This window comes from Macrobrachium nipponense, chromosome 24 (genome assembly GCF_015104395.2).
Source record: "Macrobrachium nipponense isolate FS-2020 chromosome 24, ASM1510439v2, whole genome shotgun sequence".
In the NCBI taxonomy this organism is placed as follows: Eukaryota; Metazoa; Arthropoda; class Malacostraca; order Decapoda; family Palaemonidae; genus Macrobrachium; species Macrobrachium nipponense.
Window position 1 is genome coordinate 74002697 of NC_061091.1, and position 25011 is coordinate 74027707.

The 25011-nt window shown below is 41.8% G+C and overlaps 1 protein-coding gene across 4 annotated transcripts in view; it reads left to right on the forward strand.

Annotated features, from left to right (window-relative positions):
- Positions 1 to 25011, forward strand: part of LOC135205791 (phosphatidylcholine:ceramide cholinephosphotransferase 1-like) — a 384192-nt gene that overhangs the window by 202088 nt on the left and 157093 nt on the right. The window contains exon 2 of one of the 4 annotated variants that reach the window (XM_064236941.1): positions 3667 to 3715. The exons of 2 other annotated variants lie outside the window; for them this stretch is intronic. The gene's annotated coding sequence lies outside the window, so the exon portion shown is untranslated. Of the gene's footprint in view, positions 1 to 3666; positions 3716 to 10554; positions 10826 to 25011 lie in introns of those variants that run through there. One more of the 4 variants, XM_064236942.1, reaches the window with a different exon arrangement.

Here is a 25011-nt window from a genome sequence, read left to right on the forward strand (position 1 = left end):
TTTGACATTCCTTTGTCCAATTCATTTTACATCTTTGTTCAGCAAATTGTACAATGGGTGTGCAATTGTTGCTAAGTTTTGAATGAAACTACCATAGAATGTTACTAAACCTAAAAATGATGCAATTCCTTGACATTTTCTGGTAACTTTGCTGACTGCACTGCATTTACCTTATCTTGAGTCTTATGAATACTTTTACCATTTACAATAAAGCCTAAATACTCAACCGAGTCAACTTCTAAAATACATTTACTCTGGTTGACCTTGATATTGTGTTCCTTTAGTTTCTTTAGAACTGCACGTAACCTTTCTCTATGTTCTTTTTTGTTTTTGCCAGCTACTAATATGTCATCAATGAAAATGAATACTCCTGACATACCTGCAAATATTTTGTCCATTGTTTGCTGCCATATTGCTGGACTGCTAGCAACACCATAGGGAAGTCTTTTTGGACGATACAGCCCTAAATGTGTGTTTTACAGTACACTAGCTTTTGGGGAATTTTCATCCATGGATAGTTGTTGAAAGCTTGTCTAAGATCTATCTTAGAAATACTGAGCATCCTGACAAAGTTGCAAACATATCTTTAGGATTTGGCAATGGATGTTGTGCTACTTGCAATTGTGGATTTAATGTCACCTTGTAATCTCCACAACTAACCTAACTTGACCGTTTGTCCTTAACAATTGGAACTAAAGGTGTAGACCAATCACTGAATAATCTACCTTTTTCCATGAACCTTCACTTTCTAACCTTCTAATTTCAGTTTCCACAGCTGTTTTCAATGCATATGGAACTGGTCTTGGAGCAGAAAATCTAGGAGTAGCATTCTCTTTCATCTAAGACGTGCTTGTGCATTCTTTACTGTTCCTACTCTGTCTTCAAATACTACTTTGTAAAAATAACTGATAGAAGATTAGTTTAATGAAATTTCTTCTGCTGGTTCTTGTTTTGTACCTGTAACCTTAGAATACTAGGCCAATCTAATTTTATGCATCTTAACCAATCTAATCCTAATAACGTCTGTCCTTGACCCTTGACTATTGTCAATGGTAACTTACCTATCTCTTGATCTTTGTACTGAACTTTCACTTGTGATGAACCAACTACTTCTATGTTTGTACCATTATAACTTTTAAGCACTTTGTCTGAAGTCTTATCACTAGGTTAGGTTATGGTTTGTGCTACTCTTTCAGAAATTATTGTCACATCTGCAGCTGTGTCTATTTGCATGGGTCGTGAGTTTCCCATTTATTTCTATTTGAGCCATAAAGACGTTCTTGTGCATCTTGTTCACGGAATTAATGTGAAATGCAAATGTTCTACTTCTGTGGTCTTATGTTACACTTTCTTCATTTGAGCTAGAGCAGTCATTTGAATTTACGGTTCTATTGATTTGTTTGTGGTCTTTTGCTTAGCAAATTTTACACTGGACTTGTTAAAGACCACGCTTCCGCAGTTTGTTGCACGTCTGACCTGACGCTGGGCACTTATCCCACTCATTGCTATAATGATCTTGTTTAACCCACATCTAAAGCACGATTTCTTTTGAGGTTTTTTTGTGTCCCTATGTGACTTTGACTTTTCTGTTAGTATGCATTAGGTTTAACCTTGTTATACTTGGATATACCTGGGCTAGGCTTACTCGTTTCATTTGTTTGCCCTTTCTTTTGCATTGTGTTGGTAACGGTCCTTTTATAGGCTACATGATTTTACCTGACTACTGTTGTTATTATGAGTCTTACCTACAATGACATTGAGGCTGGTAATTAGCTGTTTCTATTGTTCTTGCTATTTCCAGAACTTTTTGCAAATTTAACTTCTTTTCTTGCAGCAACTTCTTCCTAAGCTCTTGCGAGTTACTCCTTACTATAATTTGGCTCTATTAAACCTGTCTTCTAGATCTCCAAATTCACAAGTTGAAGCTAATTTCTTTAACTTTGTTACAAAAGAATCAATGTCTCACCTGATTCCTGTGATGCTTCTATGAACTGATACGTTCAAAGTATTTATTTGCTTGAGGAGCAAAATAATTTGTAAGCCCTCAATTGCGTCCTGCAATGAATCACCTGTTAGATTTAAGTATTGAATACTTCCTGAACTTCTAAACCTGCAGTATGAAGTAACAAAGCCTTCTGCTGCTCGTTTATTTTCCCTAGTGCTTCTAAATAAATTTGGAAGCTGCCTATCCACTTTTTCCATCTTGTACCCACTGATTTAGGATCATCACCGATGCTGAAGCTGTCTAACTTTTGGACATCTATCGGCATTTTTGCTGTGATACTAAGAAGTTTAGGCTAGGCTAGGAATTTGGAAGTTTTCTTCTTTTTTTTTTTTTTCTACCTTGTAGGCTACACTTGCATAGACTACCTGTTGCACTTTTACTCTCTAAACCAACCCTTTTTTTTTTGCCTTTTTTTTTTGTGTTAACGCTCCTGACTGGCAAAGCGTTGCTTGGTTTGAGTGTGACGAAGGCATCTAGGTAGAGATTCTTCGTTTTTCTTTTCGGGGTAGACTTCGTCCGATTGGGGTCGTCGTCTTCCAGCTTCTTGGCTAGGAGATTAGGCGTATGGCTATTAGGCTCCATTTGGCTGCTACGAGTTCGTCACCTGCGTCGCCAATTGTTTTGTCGTCATTATTTTTGGGTCTGCTTTAGTTATATGACCATACGACAATTCTTCACTCTTACCTGTAGGTAGAGGGAAAGATGGTGTTTTAGTATTGGATGTAATATTCCATTTCTACTCGTCGCCAATGTTTTGTCGTCATTATTTTGGGTCTGCTTTAGTTATATGACCATACGACAATTCTTCACTCTTACCGTAGGTAGAAGGAAGATGGGTTTTAGTATTGGATTGTAATCATTCCCATTTCTCGCGCCGAGGTTCCGGGATGAAGGGCGATAATAAAGCAAATATCTTCTTGCGGTGTTTATTGGCTTAAACTACATTGAAGAAGGCGGGTAGTTGAATATACAAAATACAATAAGGTCGATATAATAGAATCAAACAAACATATGAGCATCGAAGCCTCTATACACAATAAGGAATCATATCCTGCATACATGAGGGTAGAATTTATAAGATCGAAGCCTCTGTATCGGACTCGATACTAACATATAATACTAGGTTTACTTATAACATTTACGCATTATGCAACATAGTGCAATAGCTCTGAACTGAACGTGTCTGCGGAGCTAAGATTTCCCGCGCTCGTTACATAACGTCTTGCATACATAACACATATCTATGTACTTTATTCTTTGAACGTTACCCTTTTAGTTTTCTGATGGCCAGGACACCACCGGTACCGAGACCAGCGGAAGATAGATTAGACGATGGACAGGAAACGTTATAGACTATTTTTCTGCGGTGACCCCTCGATGTACCTCTTGGTTCGACAATAAAAGAAAACGGTGTAGGACGCCCGATGTCTCTCTTGTGTAACTAAAGAATATTTTTTATTTTGCCACTAATAGTTGCTTTGTTGTTTTGTCATTCCAAAAGTAGAAATGAATTGAAAGTGAGGGAATGGCTTAGTCGACAGATAGGCTCACGCACGCATTCTGATGCGTCTTTATTTTTATAATATGGTATTTGTTGCGCTCTGTCTCGTCTTTGTAATCAGTGTTAGTGAACTCATTCGTGACTTCTTTTTCTCCTTCAGGAGGAACAAAGGGACTTCCACGATCCTGTAACTGTTTCCTCTGAAGGAGGTATGTTAGTATTTATTTTTTTCTTTCAGGAACACTTGTTTCAGCACTGAATTCCGCCGTACATATTTGAAGTCTTTGGTCTTACGAGAATACTTTTTAGTACAAGAATACTATCTATCTATCATATACCATATATATATATATATATATATATATATATATATATGTGTGTGTGTGTGTGTGTGTGTGTGTGTGTGTTATATTGTTGATCTCAGTGAAGATCAAAACAAGTTGATTGCATTTACCATTTGAAATTACTGAGTTGTTTTTTTAATACGTGTTCTCGGAGATGAATACTGTGTTCAGAAAACTTCCTAGCCATCAGACGCACCGCATACCTACTCAGAATGCTCATCAGTAGTAATCTGTTCTCTCCACTCGCGCTGTACCCAAACCATCTGCAATCTCCTTGATCAGCCTTAAATTTTTGCCAAATTTTGTTCCCACATCATTATATATATATAGTTTTCACCCTTTCAACCATATTTTAAATGCAGTTGGTAGACAGTTCATATCAGCAGCTTCTCATTCTTATCTCATTATGAATCAGGCCACACCTCACTTCCATAAAAGAGAGATGGTTCAACAAGTCACTCGAAGCCTTTCCTGTGACTCACATATTCTGTGCTATCATCTCACGGTGAATTGATTCCAAGATACCTACTATGTGATCTAAGCTCCCATTCGTCCATACCGACACTCATTGTCCATCTTTCTCCTCGCTTCTGGTTCCTCTTGTACAGTCATTGGTGTGCCATGATCTCCAGGCTGTTTAAAGTGAAAACTGCTTTCGACAAGCCTGAGCGAAGCGTAGTCTCGTAAGCCTCTGCCCACCCTTCCATCTTCTGCTTCTTCTTCTTCTTCTTCTCTAGTGACTGGGACTTGATGGACCCCATGGTGCTGTGGTCATCTGTCATCTCCAGAGTTCACTAGTGCATCAGCATCTTGTTTAGCGCCTCAGTGGCGTGGTTTGTATGGTGTTGGCATCCCACCTTGGTGGTCGCTGGTTCGATTCTCGGCCATTCCAGTGAGGAGTGAGAGATGTGTATTTCTGGTGATAGAAGTTCACTCTCGACATGGTTCGGAAGTCACGTAAAGCCGTTGGTCCTGTTGCTGAATAACCGCTGGTTCCATGCAACGTCAAAATACCATACAAACAAACAAACAAACAAACAATCAGCATCATTTTGCAAGCAGTTTCACTACATCCTGCTTTATGATTGTGCTCAGGAATGGGTGGCAGGGGCACCGCAAACAACCTGTTTAGGATGCTCTTGTAATTATAATCGTTTGCCTTCCTCCCCTTAGAGCTCCCAGAATCCCTCTGGTCATCCTCATCCTCCTGTAGGAAAGTACCTCAAGGTCCCGTCTTGTCATGGTCTTCGCAGAGTCAGCCTGGTGACAGTATCCCAAGACAGAGGTAGCGGGGCCTTGGATCGGCTCCTCTGTAGACGAGGGATATTGAGGATGGGAGAATCTAAATGGCAAGGGACCTCTGGTAGTGGTTTCCACTCGCCCCAGATACCATACCGACACCTTTATTAAAGGTGAGCGAGCCAGTTTACTCTGGCATTACTATTTCAGTTTTTCTCTGGTAATTATAACAATATTTTACCTTAGAAATGAACACTAAAGGAAGCATTTCACAGAGCGACACAGGTCCTTGCCCAGAAATAGATTTTTCCTTCGTCAAAATCCCTTTTTGACGTTGACGTTGTTCTGAGAGTGGCACAGAGTGGGTCGAGTTGAGTAGCTGATATGTGGTAGTAGTTCCCTGGATGACTCCCTTGGTCCATAGGCTGGATCAAGGATGTGGCATTAGCCGGCAAGTAAACAACGAAATTGTTGTAGTATCCTGACTTTATTTGCTGGACAGTGGGCGTGGCAGTTGTTCATAAGACCCTCGGGACCCTCCTTCAAGGTTTCCTTCCTTTGGTGCTGCTACAAAGTGGCCACGAAACCAGTGGTGAAACACTGTTGGAGTAACCTACTGAAGTTCTACACTAGTAAATAGAGTTTTTAAGTCTTCTCAAAATAAAACTTAATAGTTGTGGGGGGAGAGAGAGAGAGAGAGAGAGAGGATGACTTTGGTGATCAGTATATGACATCAATATCGTTCACACACCAACATTATGGGAGTTTTTTTTTTTTCTTTTTAGACTCTGGTAGTCCCAGTGATTATGAAGAAGAGTTGATGCTGGTGGAGTTTTTGTTGAAGGAATTGTGTGTAGAATAGTGGGGTGCTCTAAGGGAATGTTATGTCACCTTTTGCTATTTCCCCTTCTCACAGGTTTTTAAAATTTTCATAACAATTAGATTCTGCCAAACAACAGAAACACCAATAAGCAGTCAATGTTTTGCCTCGCTGTCGAAGTTCTCAGTTCCAGAGGTTCTTTATTCCTCCTGACACCGCCGTCGCCGTTTTGTGGGACAGCAACAACAACAGCCTCCTCCCTTCAGAGGAAGTCTTGCAACTTCTTCTTCAGAGGAAGTCTTGCAACTTCTTCTTCAGAGGAAGTCTTGCAACTTCTTCTTCAGAGGAAGTCTTGCAACTGCAACTTCTTCTTCTTCAGAGGAAGTTCAAGCGATTCTTCTTTGCGTTTTAGTTTGTTTTTGTTCATTTATGACTTTATTTTTTCTCCTTTTAATAAGTGAGGTCTCTTCTCTCTGCATTTCCCTCTACCTCCTCTCGCGTCTTCCAGATGAACACCATCATATTCTTTGGAAGCTTCAAGAATTTCAAGTCAATGGTCCCTTTGGTGGGCTTGTTCCATATGAGTAGGTTTCGTCTTCTGAATTTAATAATAATAATAATAATAATAATAATAATAAAGGAAAAGTAAGTCCACAATTTTTGTGGATTTACTTTTCTATTTTATTGACTCATGTGATTATGAGTCTTCTTTGAATAATGATAATTTCATAACTGATGCTAGTATGAGTATTATTATTGTTATATTACTATTATTACTACATGACAAGCAGCGATCTTGACGAATGCCTCTGAAACCCCAAGGAATTCTAATGAGTGTAGCACGGGCTTCGTCACTTTAAAAAAAAAAAAATGAAAAAAAATGTACCTGTGTCATGCTGACTCCTCAGTTCTCTTATTCACTGAGCAAATCACTCTTGGGTTGAGTGACATCAGTTCCTGATCTTCTCGAGAAAGGATGTAAACTATCTCTAATCCCGTGAGGAGGTCGGGGGCGGTTGGTGCAGTCAGTACATGCATGACTTATTAGAGGTTCTTTTGCAGCGTCCCTTCGGCCCACAGCTAGCGACTCTTTTTACTGTACCCCCGTTCATAGTGCAACTGCTTTGGGGTTTCCCTCCTGTTCCACCTTCCCCAGTCCCTTAACTCTCAGTTGCCCTGAATGACCTCATTATTATAGGCTATAGGACTAAGGTTTATATTCCGTTCCAATCCGGATGGTAGTAGGGGTTCTCAAGTGGATTTCGGGACGAGGGGACGATCGTAAGACGGTTTTTTTTTATGCCCTACAGTTAAGTCTGCTCACGTATTGCAAGGCAGGTCCGACTCAGTGACTTGCTACATTGCGACTGAATCAAAAGAATTGAGGACGGCTGATTTTATGAGGTCGGGGAAGTCTTCGTCTGCGCACGCGCACTCTGGCCGCTCTCTCCTGTGAGGGTCAGAAAATGAAGGAGTTTGAAAAAGAAAAAGAAGTTGTACCAAAAAGCCTGAAAGTCGAGACGTTTGAGGAAAAAGAAGCAGAAAATCGGGGGGTTAGCGTTAAGAAGTAAGATGACTGGCAATATCTCTCTATCTTTTTTTTCCTCTGGAGAGCGAAATTGGTAGAATTTTGAAATCAAACCGAGTTCTCTGATGCCGTCGGTAATGTTTGCCAGTTAGGCATCAAAAGCTCACGGGGCCAGAGTTGAGTAAATAAATGTAAATGCTAAGAGGACGTTTTACTTTTTATGTGTCACGAGGGAAGCAAGACAGTGCAGTGGGAGATCCTCTTTCGCCTCTTACTCCTCTTATTCCTCAGGCATTTACAAATTATTGTTTTATAATATTCAGAAGATGTTTTGGTAGTCGTCAGAAAGGAAAGAGAGTCTGAATACTAATAGAGAAATAGTGTGTCAATATCGTGTGCCTGTGTCAGTGAAATAAATTAGATTAAAAGTAAATGTAATTTTGATCTCAAAGTAACCTCCCCCTCCCTCCCCCCCCCCCCCCCGCCCCCCAACTCCCCATCTCTAATGTCTGGTATCCATTGATGTAGCCATGCTTAGCTATAGTAGATTCACATCAAGCGTGCATCTGATGTCTAGGCCAGTCCCTTACGACGCTCCTGATTGGCTGTTGATAAGCCAATGACAGGGTTGGAAACCCTCAGTCTCTCTCTAGAGTTCACAGAGGCAAGATGTCTGTTCCACCTCTCCCGAAGGATACTTTTGAAAGCCGTATCCTCCAGGAGAGATGGAACATACATCCTGCCTATGTGAACTCTCGAGAGAGACCGAAAGTTTCCAACTCTGGATCCTTCTTTTGGTCCCAAAAGCCAAATTGAGAAATCTTCCCCAGAGACCATTGCAGGCGGGTAGCAGTGCCATCAGTGCCCCTCACAGGGTGCACTCTATGCATTACTTAAGGTTCTTTGCAGCGTACTTAGCTGCAACTCCTTCCATTCCTTTTACTGTGTTTCCGTTCGTATTCTCTTTCTGCCGTCTGACTTTCCACCTTTGTTTCAGAGTGCAAATCCGGGGTTTTCCTCCGCTTTGGCCTTTCAAACATTTCTGCCCTCACTTCCCGTTTCAGCGCTGAATGACCCCATAGGTCCCAGTGCTTGGCCTTTGCCCTAAATCCTGTATTCCTATTCCAATTGCCTGGAGGCAGAGTTCCATGATTTGGCAGCCACCTCATAAACTTAGCTGTGCCCTTTGGCCTGTGTTGACACTCATTGCCCATGTGGAAGGGTTTCAAAGTGGGCCCCTAGTCTTCATTTGAGGCCCTTGTTCTTCTGCCCTTAGGACCCTCTGCAGGTGTGGGAAGTCCCAGGAGGACCCTCTGTAGGTGTGGGAAGTCCCAGGAGGACCCTCTGCAGGTGTGGGAAGTCCCAGGAGGACCCTCTGTAGGTGTGGGAAGTCCCAGGAGGACCCTCTGTAGGTGTGGGAAGTCCCAGGATGACCCATCGTAGGTGTGGGAAGTCCCGGAGGACGACCGTCTGCAGGGTGTGGGAAGTCCCAGGAGGACCCTCTGTAGGTGTGGGAAGTCCCAGGAGGACCCTCTGTAGGTGTGGGAAGGAAGGTACCCAGGAGGAATACCCTCTTAGGTGTGGGAAGTCCCAGGAGGACCCTCTGTAGGTGTGGGAAGTCCCAGGAGGACCCTCTGTAGGTGTGGGAAGGCCCAGAAACTGTCTTGTCAGCTAATTTTGGATCCCTTGCTGTAATTGAGAGAGACTCTGACACCGTTCTGTAATTGAGAACCCATATCCTTTCATGTTTGGGACCCAATTATTATTGTTTATAGTATGATTTCAGTAGAGGAAACCTTTTCATGTGGAACAAGCACACCAAAGGGGCCATTGACTTTAAAATTCAATCTTCCAAAGAATGTTTGTTTCGACTTCCCACCACAGACCCCAAGCTACAGCAATAACTGATCATGGAACGTGAGGCAGTGCTTTTTCGTCGTCCCGGGAAAAGCACAAATTCGCGATATCTAAGCGGCATGTCACGTCACTAACCACCTTACCCGCGGACCAGGACGTAACCCACTGGAAGGCTTCTTCGTCATTGGTTCTCAAGTTTATTTTCTTGCCGGTCGTTTGACCACTTGGCCTTATTGATTGATAGGAGGTTCCAGGGCATTGAATTGTTTTCAACCTGTTTGTGATAGGTATGCATAAGTTGGAAACATGTGTTGATGACATGTTTTAAGCGTAGCGTGGACTCACCCGTACCAAATCATCATAACAAAAATGTGCATAACTCATGTTACTTACAAGAATGAAAACAGGATGCAAATATGATCAGGGCAGCTCATTGCAGCAGTAGAATAGTGTCTTGATTCTTGTGTCTAACATGAACACATTAAAAGAAGAAAGAAAAGAAAAAAACAGGGGCTGGCACAATACTAGTAGACATCTCGGGAATTTGCGTGCCGGGTATGCGCGAGTGGTTATAATAATGCCGTAAAATGAGAAGAACTAGAGGAGTAATCATTTGGAGAGAGAGAGAGAGAGAGAGAGAGAGAGAGAGAGAGTGGTATGAGTGAGGTAACCACTCACTGGTCAGCTGAGAGGAGAGTAATTCCTTGCTGTAGCACGTATGATTCTTGTTGTGGACTCGCTGATGCTTATTTGACGAGGAAGACACAGACCCCGGGGGGGGTGTTTGGGTGGGGGGATGTGTGTAGGAGGTGTGGGACAAGTCAATATATTGACGTCGTGAATTAATCATTCGTGATTGGTCTAAAAGAAAGATTCCAAATGAGAGAGAGAGAGAGAATGATTTTTATCACATCTCCTTCGTGGAGGTTCTCTCATGGGGACGTTTTTGTAGCCAAATAAGTCTCTTTGAAGCTATCAGTGTTTCGAAGCATTCTCTCTCTCTCTCTCTCTCGAAGTGTTATAAGTGTTTAAATCCCTTTCCTCATCAACAACCAAACCAGCATGCCGCCCCCCTCCCCCAACCTCTCCTCACCTCCCCCTCCTCCCCCTCCCTCCCCCAATTGCTTCGTGAAAAAATATGCGGGCTGTATCAATTTGACACATCTACTTACTAGTAGTGGACGCCGTCGCTCACTCACTCAGTCAGTCAGTCATTCAGTCACTTCGAGTGTGAGCTGGGCCAAGACTCAGTGAGAGAGAGAGAGAGAAAGAGACGTTCTCTGATCATCATCAATTCCAAGATCCAAAGACCTTAAGGTCCGTTCGACCTTGTGCCGATATTCGCGTCGAAAGAGCGCGCGCGTTCAGTTGGGGCGATAAGCAGGGGCACAAGAAAGCGTTTGGTGCAGCTTGACCTCTGAGGAATTCTGAAGACCGTTCGTGTTTTTTTCTTCTTCTTCATCTTCTTCTTTAACTCGCTGGTGTCAACTCTGCGAAGATCAGTGGTTTTCGTCGCACTCCACGGGCCATGGTGAGTATTATCTTCGTTTTGATTGCGCAGAGTTGTTTTGGAGCTGCTTTTGTTTTTGTTTACGTGTAGTGACGACGACAGTGTAGCTGCTTGTACGTTTATACCATAAAAACGTCATCGAAACCACTGCTACCAATTCGGCTCCAACAAGCACGCAAGTTATGCTGTCTATCCTATAGTAGATTCATATCAACCGTGCATTTGAAGTCTAGGCCAGTCCCTTACAGAGCTCCTGATTGGCTGTTGATAAGCTAATCACAGGGCTGGAAACACTCAGTCTCTCGAGAGAGTTCACATAGGTAGGGTGTATGTTCCACCTCTCGTGAAAGACGTATATATCCCTCAGGAGAGGTGGAACATGCAGCCTGCCTATGTGAACTCTTTCGTGAGACTGAGGAGAGTTTCCAGCCCCAGTCAAGAGCGTCGCAAGGGACTGGCCTAGACGGTTGATGTGAAACTACTATAGTGGTACCTCTGTTCACCAGCGGCACGGCGAACCCTCACTCTCTCCCTCGATCACCAGAGGATAGGACCCAGTCACTTGACTAGTTGTATTCATTTTCAGTCAGTGATGTGATTCTAAACTTCACAGAGGCTTCTTCAGCTTAGAGAAAGAGGTCTTCCAGTCTTCCCTTGATGCTGATTTCTACACGAGATTTCCTTTAGCATTCCACAGAAAACATCTGTTCCTTTGAGACTGACTCGCCAGTGGAGTCCTTTCAGAATAACACGAGGCAGTGCTATTATCGTCATAGGTCCCAGTTCTCGTGTTCGTCAGTTCCTCGAAGCCACGGGTTGTTGGGGAACGCCTACTTTTTCGACATGTCAGTTACCAAACCTTACGTAAGTTTCAGTCATAAACTTATAATTTATATATCAATTAGAAAAACGACCCAAGATGAAGCCAGCAATTACAGTGAGCACCGAAGTTCAGATGTTTATGTTGAACATTTATTTTTCAACATTTTTCAGTTAGATCTATGTAACTATTCCGCGGCGAGCTAGACTATGGCAGTTGACGCTTTTCTGTACAGTTTTACCTCCTGAACAAGATTTTAGAGTAGGACGTTGGAAGGCGAGAGGGAAATATTCTCTGGAAGCTGGAATGTCCAGTCAGCGGCTGGTTTACTGGGATTGTTCCGTAAGAGTAGTAGGGTTCTTCATCTTCTGAATAATGAATGATAAGAATATTATCTCTGAAGAAGAACCGTACAATAGCTGTCCAAAGTTCACGCAGTCCTTGGCGTTAGGTAGTTTTCTACTTTTTTTCATTTGTAGATAGCTGTACCGAAACGCCAAGGAATAAATGAACCTGGACAGCTGCTGTATGATTTACCGTTTACTCAAATGGTAATAATAATGATAATAATAATAATTAAGCACATGGAAAGCCATTTTGTAATGGGAGGGGGGGGGGGGTGGTATTGCTGTCAGTACACCCAACGCAGCCCCCACCGTAGGCATGACTTTGAGGGTCTATGAAGCGTCCTTTCGGCCCTTATAGCTGCGCTCTCATTCCTTCGACTGTCCCTCCGTTCTCTACCATCTAGCTGTCCACCCTCTCTAACAATTGTTTCATAGCGCAACTGTTTTGAGGTTTTCTTCTCGCGACACCTTTCAAACCTTTCTACTCTCAATTTCCGGATTTTGGCCTCAATTTGATACTCCACCCATTGTGGAGGCGCCTTCAGTATTTCATCAGTTACTAAATAGAAAAGCTGGGTTGGGGGGGAAGGGGGTGGGGGGTTCTGTTGTGGGAAGGGGGGGTAGGGGGGGGAGCTGTGTTTCTGTAAATATTTTTAAACCAAGCAGTGCAGTTTGGAAGCGCGAACAGTCTCGATGTGAAATCAGATATGAATTATACACAGGCATCGATTATTTATATAAATCTTTTTATAGTGTGGTCAATAAGACTTGTTACTGACAAAGAGAGTAAATACCTAAACGCTGAGTGGAGACAGCTCTCTCTCTCTCTCTCTCCTCTCTCTCTCTCTCTCTCTCTCTCTCCGTCCAAATAGTTATTCTCAGTAACGCCGCGAACAGAGGAACTGAGAGAGAGAGAGAGACCCGATATTGATAAGGCATGTTCTCCCGTCCATGCATCGCTAATTTTAGAGACTCTCTCTCTCTCTCTCTCTCTCTCTCTCTCTCTCTCTCTCTCTCCGTACTTCATGTCTTTAGTGCGTCCTCTTCAATTGAGTCTAGAAACCTAATGAAACGGGAACACCTCGACGAGGTCATTCACCACATAACAGGCATGACCCCATTCCTCAGGTAATAATGATCTGTCTCCAAGAAAGACAATTTAAGACCTCGGCGAGGTAATTCAGCACCCGAGAGTCACAGCAGTCTTTAGGTTTTCTCTCTGTTAGCAAGATCATGGAAGACCACACGCCAGATATATATAGGATATTCTCGATACATCAGCCAGGAGACATGTGTCCGTTCTTTGCCCAGGCCATTCAATGCATCGAATACCAAAATCATTGATTTATAATACCCTTCGGTTAGCACTCACATTATACACTTCCGGCACCTGCGTGTTTTTTTTTTATTATTATTAGTATAGTATATTATAATTCCCGTTTGGGCTATTTTTGGACGCGAATGGTACTAGTACGGGTCTCGCTCGCGTGTGGCTGACGAATTGATAATTTTTTTTTTTTTGTGATGTAGCGTGCAAGACTATGATTATTATTATAGTTCTTGTCGTTAAGTATGGTTTTGTAGTGGCGGTTTTTCTTTAATTTTTATTATTATTATTGTTATTATTTTCTATCACAGTCATCCAGTTCGACTGGGTGGTTTTTATTGATATTATTATGAGTTTGTTTTTTCACTTTACTCGCTTTTGTAATATAATTTTTTTTTTTTTTTGTCATTGAAGGAGCAATGAGTTTTATAAAAGCATTAATGTATATTTATATATGTGTGTGTTTGTGTATATTATGAGAGAGAGAGAGAGAGAGAGAGAGAGAGATCAACGTCACCGCTGCTGCTCCAGTGACCTTTCGAAAATGAGGTCAGTGTCATGTTGAAAGATGTCAAGGTCACAACCGTGACCTCAAAACCTTTGTTTCATGTCGAATTCACCAGTGAAACCAAAGGTGCCGCCTGAGGTCAGGGTCATTCACTCTTCAAGGTCAGAAGTGAAGTGAAGAGGTCACATGAATGACCTTTGACCTTTGGCCGTAACGCTCATCTTCGATGTCATTGTCAGGATTATATGTAAAAATATACTATATATATATATATGTGTGTGTGTGTGTGTGTGTGTGCGTGTTTGTATTATAGGTCCGGATTAGATTAAAAAAATTGAACAAGAAACTTCCTCATATCAACGAGTTTCTCAGAGAGAGAGAGAGAGAGAGAGGGGGGGGGGTGTACTCTTGTGTAGTTGTAGAAAATGCCAGATGAATTATGCAGAGTCCTTTGGTTGCTGCCATTTGGTCGCCAATAAGATCGAAGGCGAATGGAGGAGCGTCTATATTTGCGACACCTCTCTCTATTTTTTGCACCGCTCAGGAATTCCCTCTCGTGTATCCCAGAATGGGAATGGGATGCCATAATACCTAGGAATCGTTGGCGTCCCTTCGAGCTGTGGAGTAGAGGAATCATTTTTAAATTTTCATGAGGCCATTTCTGTCAGTTGCTGTCTATTTTTACTCCGAAGGGGATTAGTGCCGTCATCGCTCCTCCTCTCTTGGGACACTGTAGGCATTGCTTAAGGGTCTTGGCAGCGTCCCCTAGCCAGACCTACACTTTTTAGCGTTTTACTTGACCTCCATTACCTATTCCGTTCTTCAGTAGTGGTGTTCAACTTCTCCCATTATTGACCCCCTTAGCTGGGTAGTGCCGTCAGTTCACCTCATGCGGTGCACTGTAGGCATTACTTCAAGGTGCGTTGCAGCGTCCCTTCGGCCCCTAGCTGCAACCGCTTTCATTTCCTTTACTGTACCACCTTTCGTATTCTCTTTCATCCATCTTATTACTTTCCACCCTCTCCTGACAGCTGTTATTCATAGTGCTGTCAATTTTCCTCAGCGTGGCGTGGTTGGTATGGTGTTGGCGTGCCACCTCGTTGGCCAAGAGTTCGATTCTCGGGCGTTCCGCTGAGGTGTGAGAGATGTGTATTTCTGGTGATAGTAGAAGTTCACTTTGGACGTGGTTCGGAAGTCACGTCAAGCCGTTGGTCCCGTTGCTGAATAACCGCTGGTTCCATGCAATGTAAAAACACCATGCAAACAAAAAAAAAATAAAAATAAACAACACCTTTACTACCATAAAGGAGAGTCTGCTAAACGAGATCCCCCTCAGACACTCCTACCTCGAGTAACCACCAGGTACGTCATTCACATGTGAGGTCAACAGGTGTCACAGTGTTTGATTGATAGATACAATGATAAAATGTTCTGGGTTTCAATTTTAGTTTGAAACTTTTGCTCAAGTTACCACCGCACAGACTGAGTTTTTGAAGAAATACAGATATTGAATTGTCATTTGTGTGGAGTTATGCTTATTGATTTACGTCACAGTACTGAGGCTCTGTCCTCCAATTCATGATCTGTTGTCAGAGTGATCTCATACTGGGGTTGAATCGCGTCTCTTTCATTTCCCAAGTGGCATTTCCTCTCCCAAGGGCGCCACAACCATATCTTGTCGGCATTAGGGCTTCGGGTACCAAGAGTGATTGATTGTCTCTTGTCATTTAGACGTTCTGGGGTCACTGTAAATGTTGGGGAAAAATGACAAAGCAAATAATAATTTAAAAAAAAATTTAAAAAGCTTTCTTGATCCGTTCACAAACCAGAGTTCCATTCTCTCTCTCTCTCTCTCTCTCTCTCTCTCTCTCTCTCTCTCTCTCTGAATAGCGACGAGAATCAGCTGTTGCAAGGAAACATGAATAATTCACATCCAACTAAGGTATCTATCTGGGGGAAAGACAGGGGAGAGAGAGGAGCAATGAAGAGAAGGAGCAGTGAGACGAGAGATTGGAGAGAGAGAGAGAGAGAGAGAGAGAGAGCGAGGAGGGAGTGGCTTATAATAGCTAATTTAGCTTCTGTTCTACAGCAGTGAGATTCCTCACGTGATTTTTCCGAAGAAGATCTGCTCGGATAATTCGCGAAGATATAATTGGTATTGTGATGATAATTGTCCTTCGATGTCGTTAGTGTTAACAGGATTATTGTAATAATAATTATAATATTCCCTAGTAGGGTTATAGTGCCGTCAGTGCACCTCACACGGTGCGCTGTAGGCATTCCTGAGAAGTGTTCGCAGAGCGTCCCCTCGGCCCCTAGCTGCAAGCAACCCTTTCGTTCCCTTTACTGTATCTCCGTTCATATTCTCTTACTTCCGTCTGACTGTCCGCTCTCACACGACAGTTGTTCCACAAAGGAGGTCCACATTCTCTCTCTCTCTCTCTCTCTCTCTCTCTCTCTCTAAAGGAAGACCTCATCTCTATTATCAACTAGATAACGTTGTTGTTGTTATAATACGCATTCCGTCAAGGCGTCATCTTGGAAGGTGTTACGTAACAGCTCAATATACCGGCCGTTACGTATTCCTTGAATTCTCTCTCTCTCTCTCTCTCTCTCTCTCTCTCTCTCTCGCCTCTCTCTTCTTTCTCTCTCTCTCTCTGCCCCTTCTCTCTCTCTCCGCCTCTCTCTCTCTCTCTCTCTCCTCGTCTCTCGCTTCTCTCTCCCCTCCCCTAGCCCCTTTCCCCACCCCATAACACCAAAGAAGTCAGTGTTGATTTGTCATTTTTTTTCTTTCTTAGTTTTTTACATGATGTAATTTTTTTTTTCGCTTTTTGTTTTATTAACAATAAAGGCTTTCACAATATTAAGGGTCCCCAGAGCTCCAAGTCGCTTTTTCATTTCTTTCTCTCTCTCTCTCTCTCTCTCTCTCTCTCTCTCTCTCTCTCTCTCTGTCTCCATGGAAAAGCATACTTGCATATGTAGACTACAAAGGGGTCGAAAATCCCATTATCTAACAGCCCCTGGAGACCCTTAAAATATCGTGAACGCCTCATTTTGTATTTTGATTTCATTTCTCTTTTTTTTTTTCCTAGTTTTTCCATCCGCCCTCCGATCATAAAAACTACTGAGGCTAGAGGGCTGCAAATTGGTGTGTTGATCATCCACCCTCCAGCCATCCAACATACCAAATTGCAGCCCTCTAGCCTCAGTAGCTTTGATTTCGTTCAAGGTTAAAGTTGGCCGTTGATCGTGCTTCTAGCTTAATAGTATTGGTACCAACAACACAGGCCGCCACCGGACCGTGACTGAACGATTCTTGGGCCGCGGCTGAGAGTTTCATATATTATGCGCTGTTTTTATTATTATTATTATTATTATTATTATTATTATTATTATTATTTCTTGGAATTTTTTTTAGCTTTCTTTAGAGGAAAATTTCTGGACTATATAGACCTGAAGGTTTACAAAAATAAGTTTTCCAACTATATACGTAATGTATATAAATACTAAAGTCCCATAAATACGCCAATTTGGTAGACTTTCAGCGTTACACTTCGAGCCGAGAGAGGAGGATGAGAGAAGAGAGAGAGAGAGAGAGAGAGAGAGAGAGAGAGAGGGGAGAGAGAGGGGTAGGGGGTATGAAAAGAACGGAAGGCTTATCAACACTGTAATCACCTTATTCACATAATTCAAGATTGGAGGATCTCTCTCTCTCTCTCTCTCTCTCATATCGACACGCGTTTATGTAACTGGCTCATTGCGAGGCGAGACAGTCCAGTGTGTTTTTTTTTGGTTTATTATTATTATTATTGTTGTTATTATTATTATTATTATTATTATTATTATTATTATTATTATTATTATTATTATTATTAAATCTTGTGGTTTAAATCTTGTGTAATAAAAGTTCACAGTTGTATAAATAAATTGTAATATTTTTAAAAGATGAATTCAGCTGGTTTTGATTTAGACAGATTTCATATATATATCTATATATATATATATATATATATATATATATATATATATATATATATATATATACACGTAAATGGGGACTAATTATTATTATTATTATTATTATTATTATTATTATTATTATTATTATTATTATTATTATTATTATTGTCATTATTCGTAAGACTTCTTGCACAAGTGGGGCCTGTTGAATAATTATAATATTTCTATAAATTATATTCCTGGATAAGGGTATATGCTATTTTTGTTTCGTTTTTGTGGTTGTGTATATAACTCTCTCTCTCTCTCTCTCTCTCTCTCTCTCTCTCTCTCTCTCTCTCTCTCTCTCTCTCTCTCTCATGGATATTTTTGTCATTCATATGTAGCCAGTGTAATTATTTTTCCATTTAACAATAATAATAATAATCTATTCCCTTAGTTTATTAGTCTGACAGTAGCTCATAGAGAGAGAGAGAGATGAGAGAGATGAGAGAGAGCCTGACCTTATTTAGACTTCCCCAGGGGAACCTTTAAACCTGTCCTCGTCCACTGTAGTGATGGGTTTTATAAGGGGCCGGGGGGGTAGGAGGGACGGTGAGCCCGTTGTCGGGGGTCCTTGTATATAGAAAGGGACTGGGTGAGAAAAGGTGAGAGAATATATTGAGGGTCCTTTTTGGTTCGGGGGCAAATCGGCCACGCCCTTCATTGTATTTTCTCTCTCTCTCTCTCTCTCTCTCTCTCTCTCTCTCTCTCTCTCTCTCTCTCTCTCTCTCTCTCTCTCTTTTCAGCTTAGATCGATTCAGTCGTTATGTATTTGAATATATATATATTTATATATATTTATATATATATATATATATAATGTTTATTATAATTCGATCTGTGCTTACCGTCCACCAGTCAACCCGGCTGTGGATAGTACCGTGACGGTGACCCCCTGTAAAAGAGAGAGAGAGAGTGTTTTTGGATCGCCACAATGCCCCAGGTTACCTGATCATTATAGTAAAAGAGAGAGAGAGAAAAAAGAAATTATTCTTGTCCCTTTTTGTCCTCAAGTTATTTTGCACTTTTATTCATCGACCTAGTTAACCCAACTATCATTCATTTTTAACTTCCTCCTCTCTCTCTCTCTCTCTCTCTCTCTCTCTCTCTCTCTCTCTCTCTATGTCCTTCGTTTCACGCGCTGTTTCCCATCCGCCCTCAGATCTTCAAAACTACAGAAATTAGAGGGCTGCAAATTGCTATCTTGATCATCCACCCTCCAGTCATCAAACATGCCAAATTGCAGCCCTCTAGCCTCAGTAGTTTTGATTTGATTAAAGATTAAGATTAGCCGTGATCGTGCGTCTGGCAGCGCTATAGGAAAGGCCACCACTAGCCCATAGTTCAAGTTTCATGGGACGCGTCTTACACAGGATTTATTATACCTGCCGAGACCACCTGAAGATAGATGCGTTTTCAGTGGCCTTGTTACAGTACGCTGTACAGAAAACACAATTGCGGCGAGGAAACTTAGGCGCATTTTTTTTAACTTGTTCGTCTCTTAAACGATTGCTGTACGCTATCAGGCTTTGTACAGAAGGCCCACCCCCCACCTTTCGTATATTACAAGTTGCGTAATTGTTGCATTCCCGCGTAATCCCCAATTCGTGCGGGTTTGTGGAGAGAGGGACACAACATCAGTCTCGCCGTGGTTCGGAAGTCACGTCAAGCCGTAGGTCCCGTTGCTGAATAACCGCTGGTTCCATGCAACGTCAAAACTCCATACAAACAAACAAACACACCAGCGAACATTATGCATCATCACGATGTCGTAGCATTGATGGTGTTCGTGTCTGACGGAGGGCTACGTAATCATAGTTGACCTGCTGGGTGCTGTTCCCCGGTGCGGTGTTCCTCTGGGGCTGTGTTTCTTCTCTTACTGCTTTGTGCCCCCCCCCCCCCCCCCCCCCCCCGCCCCCCCCCCCCCCCCCCCCCGCCCCCCCCCCCCCCCCCCCCCCAGGTTTAGACGGAATAGACCCCGTAGGGAGATAGTGGGGGAGAAGGGCTAGTGCCGTCAGTGCCCTGATCTCGATTATATCATTATTATTTTATTATTATTTTATTATTATTATTATTATTATTATTATTATATTATCAACAATGAAAGCTTGAGAACGGGGGCGAGATTAAAAGGTAATAATATAATCAATATAATATATAATGTAATAATAATAATAATAATAATAATAATAATAATCATAAAATAATAATCAAATACTAACGTCGATGGAAGAGTCCATTCACCATCCTCATCCAGGCACGGTGGTATATTTGTTTCGATTGGGAGAAACAGTTCCTAACGACAATGTTAAGAAAACTAAAAAAAAAAAAAAAAAATTTAAACCTTCCAGAGGATAAGGCTTCAAAAATGAAATGAAATAAAATGAAAATGAAACCTTCCAGCGGAAAACGTTGAAAAATATCTAAAAAAAAAATTTCCAAAGAAAACATTTAAAAAATCTCAAAACGTACGAAGTTAAAACGTTTAAGTCTTCCAAGGGAAAACGTTTAAGCCTTCCAGAGAAAACGTTTAAGCCTTCCAGTGGGAAACGTCCAAAATTCTCCAGAGAAAACGTAAAAAAAAGCTCAAAAACCTTCCAGAGAAAACGTTTAAAAAATACTCAAAGTTTTGAGTATTTTTTTAACCATTTCTGTGGAAGGGTTTAGATTTTTTTTAAACGTTTTCTCTGGAAGTCTTTGAACGTTTTCCTCTGGAAGGCTTAAACGTTTCCAAAGGAAAACGTCGAAAGCCTTCCAGAGAAAACATTTGAAAAAGACCTCGCTTCCATTATAGAGAAGAAGAAGAAGAAGTGGAGGAGGAGGAGGAGGAGGAGGTCATTAATAGGAGAAAGAGGTCATTAAGAGGAGAACAAAATGGACGAACGAGAATGAGGGCAAGTTTCTTCAAGTTGAATTAAGAATTAAGAAGTGAAATGAGGCTGGAATTTGGATCGAAGTTGCCAGGTATTTATATATATGTATATATATATATATATATATATATATATATATATCTATATATATATATATATATATATATAAAGGTTTTGCCACGAAGGAAAATGAATAGCTTTTATTTATACATAGCATCACGTTTTATATACTTCGTGATCAAGTTATTATTATATATATATATATATATATATATATATATATATATATATATATATATATATATATATCTGTATGTATATAGATATATACGTATATATATATATATATATATATATATATATATATATATATATATATATATATATATATATATATTATATATACGTATATATATAGTATATGTGTGTGTCCGAGCGTGCGTGGTACTCTCCAAAGATGATTGTGTGGCATTGTTATGTAGTGAGGACGGAAAATTGTGGTGATCACGCAATGGCGTAGTAGAGTCTCTTCTCTCTCTCTCTCTCTCCAGGAATTTGGACGCAAAGAACTCCCCCCCCCCCCCCCCCCCCCCCCAGCTGACTGATCGTAATTAAAATGTCAACAAGCAAAAGACGAACATTTAGGCCGGGTCTGAATCGCTCAGAAGGAGGGTAGGGGGGGGGGGGGGGGGGGGCGGGGCACGGGACGAGTAAGTTATTACTTAAAGGTTCTTTGAAGAAGCGTCCCTTCGGCCCCTAGCTCCAACCCCCTTTCGTTCGTTTTACTGTACCTCCGATCATGTTCTCTTTCTCCCATCTCCTAACAATTGTTCTCATGGTACAACTGCGAAAGTCTTTCCTTTTGTCACACCTTTCAAACCGTCTGCTCTCGGTTTCCCCTTTGACGCTGAATGACCTCAGGTGGTCCCAGCGCTCCGCCTTTGGCCTGAAGTCTAGATTTCTTTCTATTCAGCTCTCTCCGATGTGAGATGTCAGTCTCGGCCTATGAAACCTTTTCGCCTTTGTCGATCACGAAGGGGATTTGGATTCGAATCGGGGAACAGAGCTTCCAAAAGGCAGCTCTTCGGGGTTCAGTTTTGTCAAGAGGCTGTGAACCTACTATGTAGGATATATGTGGGATTGAGGTTCCAGAAATGAATTCTGTTAGAGTGCTTCAATAATGATATGGAACAGATTATAGCTCTGCACATTGAAATCTACATACGTACATATAATATATATACGTATGTATGTATATATAATTCTCTAACCAAAGACCGACCAGTCTCCTTTCCATCGCAATCCGTAACGTCATCTTGCTGAAAAAAAAAGGTCGAGAAATCATATGCATAAATGTACACCTTGATGTTCCCAACCGTCTTACGAACAGGAAGGTGACATTGGGTGCATTGAGTGGCCCTGTGGGATGCCGTGACGGCAACTGCTCTCTTATAATAAGATTGTATGAAAGGCAATTCACTTCTTTCTCCTGTAAGGGGTTAGAGCCGTCAGTGCACCTCATGCAGTGCGCTGTAGGCATGATTCTTTGCAGTGCCCCTTCGATAGCTGCAACTCCTTTCGTTCCCTTTACAGCACCTCCGTTTATAGTCTCCCTCTACCATCTTGCTGTCCACACACTCCCGACAACTGTTTCACAGTGCAACTACGACTTGTTTTTTTCTCCCGTTTCGCTTCCAAACCTGTCTACTCTCATAGGTCCCAGCGCTTGGCTTTTGGCCTAAATTCTATATTCCGACGCTCTTCTTGAAATCATTCGTCTTTAGGGATTGTTGGACGTTCGTCCAAGATGACTTGGGTGTAGGTTTTCATTATTATTTTTTTCTCTCGGGTTGTAATTCCGTTAATGATTTCGGTAATGGAGGGGCGGACCTAATGCGTATGGAACCATTACTCTCTCTCTCTCTCTCTCTCTCTCTCTCTCTCTCTCTCTCTCTCTCTCTCTCTTCCCCCACCTCCTTTGCGTGATGCCATTAAGGGTAAGAAGGGCTAAGTTGCCCTGGTTGGGATGGAAGGAGAGGGGTGGAGAGAGAGAGGAGGAGAGAGAGAGAGAGAGAGAGAGAGAGAGAGAGGGGTGCTATGCCCCGTTCAATAATCATTATTGAAGAATAAGTGAGGAGAAGAGTGGTTGATAGGATATAAAAGGAGTCCCACAATCGATGATGATGCTCCTTCTATATATACTGTACTTGCATTCGTGTCACCCACCTGCACGGAGCTTTCAAGATAATATATATATTTATATATATATATATATATATATATATATATATATATAGATATATTATATGTATATATATTCTCACACCACACACATAGTCCCTGTTTAATCAGCCGTTGAACCATTACCCTGGAATATGCCACTTAGCCTGACTAGAGTTCGTTATCAGTGGTGCTGAAGAACTAACCCCCACCCCCAACCCCGCCCCAACCCCATAACCCCAATTTTTTATGGGGGTGGACGGAGGAGAAATCTGTCACTGCTGCGACCGAAGGGAAGAAGGGCCTGCGGGAGCAGCGATGACGATGAGTCTACGGACGCAAGCGACCACTCTGAAGCACCGTCTCATACTGTCTTCCACTTACCTTGCCGTCAATCATTTGTCAGCGCCTCAGTGGCGTGATCGGTATGGTCCTGGTCTGCCACCTCGGTGGACTCGAGTTCGATTCTCTACTCTTCCATTGAGGAGTGAGAGATGCGTATTTAAGGTGATAGAAGTTCACTCTCGACGTGGTTCGGAAGTCACGTCAAGCCCTTGATCCTGTTGCTGAATAACCGCTGGTTCCATGCAACGTCAAAACACTATGCAAACAAACAAACAAAATCAATAGTTTGTTTGTCCGTTCGTGCTCCATTACTTGAGGTTTCTTTGCAGCGTCCCTTGGGTCCCTAGATGCTGCTGCTGCTGCTGCAAGCCCTTTCGTTCTGTGTGACTTGACCTCCGTATCAAAAGACCAGCAGTGATGACTTGACCAATCGACGGATCTCACAGACCTTACAGCTCGTTCGGGTTGCCCCAGGTCCCTCAGTGTGAGGCACCTCCAATGTCTACCAAAGAATTGCTAGTGCATCTTCCGGTATATTTTGCATCTTCCAATCTTGGATGGTCTGGGATGCAGCTTAGATATTTGTCGAGCTTATTCTTAAACACATCTACGCTCACTCCTGATATGTTCCTCAGATGAGCTGGCGACGCATTGAATAGACGCTGCATTATCGATGCTGGTGCGTAGTGGATTAATGTCCTGTGTGCTTTCCTTATTTTTCCTGGTATAGTTTTGGGCACTATTAATCTACCTCTGCTTGCTCTTTCTGATATTTCTAGCTCCAGGATGTTTTCGCCAATTCCTTCTATCTGATGGTCTGTTGCTTGTCACTGTTTTCGTAAAGTTGCATTTCGACAGAGATCATTCGCATTTCACGATGGAATTCCAGAGGTTCTTCATTCCTCCTGACACCGTCGGACTGGAATGACAGCCTCCTGCTCCTGCTGAGGAAGATGTCGTGCAGTTGAAAACTTGGGAGGCTGAAGCGTTGTTGTTGAAAGATTAAGCCAGCCTTGTGCTGGCACGGGCTCTTGCTCCTAGAGCAGCCCGTAAGGCTCCGTCCACACGGTCGAGCTTTGGTCGACGAACTTTGTCCAATGTGACGTCAGAAGCGGAGAAACAGCGGGAAAAGTCAGAACTTTACCGCAGTTTCTCCGCTTCTGACGTCACATCAAACAAAGTTCGTCGAGCAAAGCTCGGCCGTGTGGACGGAGCCTGACGAAAGCGGAGATGCAGTACATTATATACTACCCTTATGCAATTCAAGTTGTATTTTAGTATTTTACCTACGTTTTCATTTTTGTTTTATTAATTTGTTCATTTTCTTGTTGTTCTAATAACGGATATCCCCTTTTTGTATTTTCCATTACCTTCTTTTACTTCCTTCGAAGGGAACTCCTTTATATTCCTCAGAGGCTTCAACTCCAAGTTCATGACTCGTGGACTTGTTCCTTATAAATAGCAGGGTTGGTGATTTTATTTTATTTAAAAAACAAAAATAATAAAAAAAATCAGCGATTTATTTGATTTTTTATTTGATTTTTTATATATTTCTTTTTTTATTTGTTTAATATTTTTTCAATCCTTTTTTTTTTCCTCAAAATGTTTTTTATGATAAATCGCTATTGATTTATCTTTTAGTTTTCCAGTTCTGGCCAAAAGTTAGTACTTGCAATTTTTTTTATATCATAATACATAAATGCAGCACAGTTATTTATGCATAAGTTTTTATTAACCTCCAAACCATATTTTTCAATTTGTTTACTTT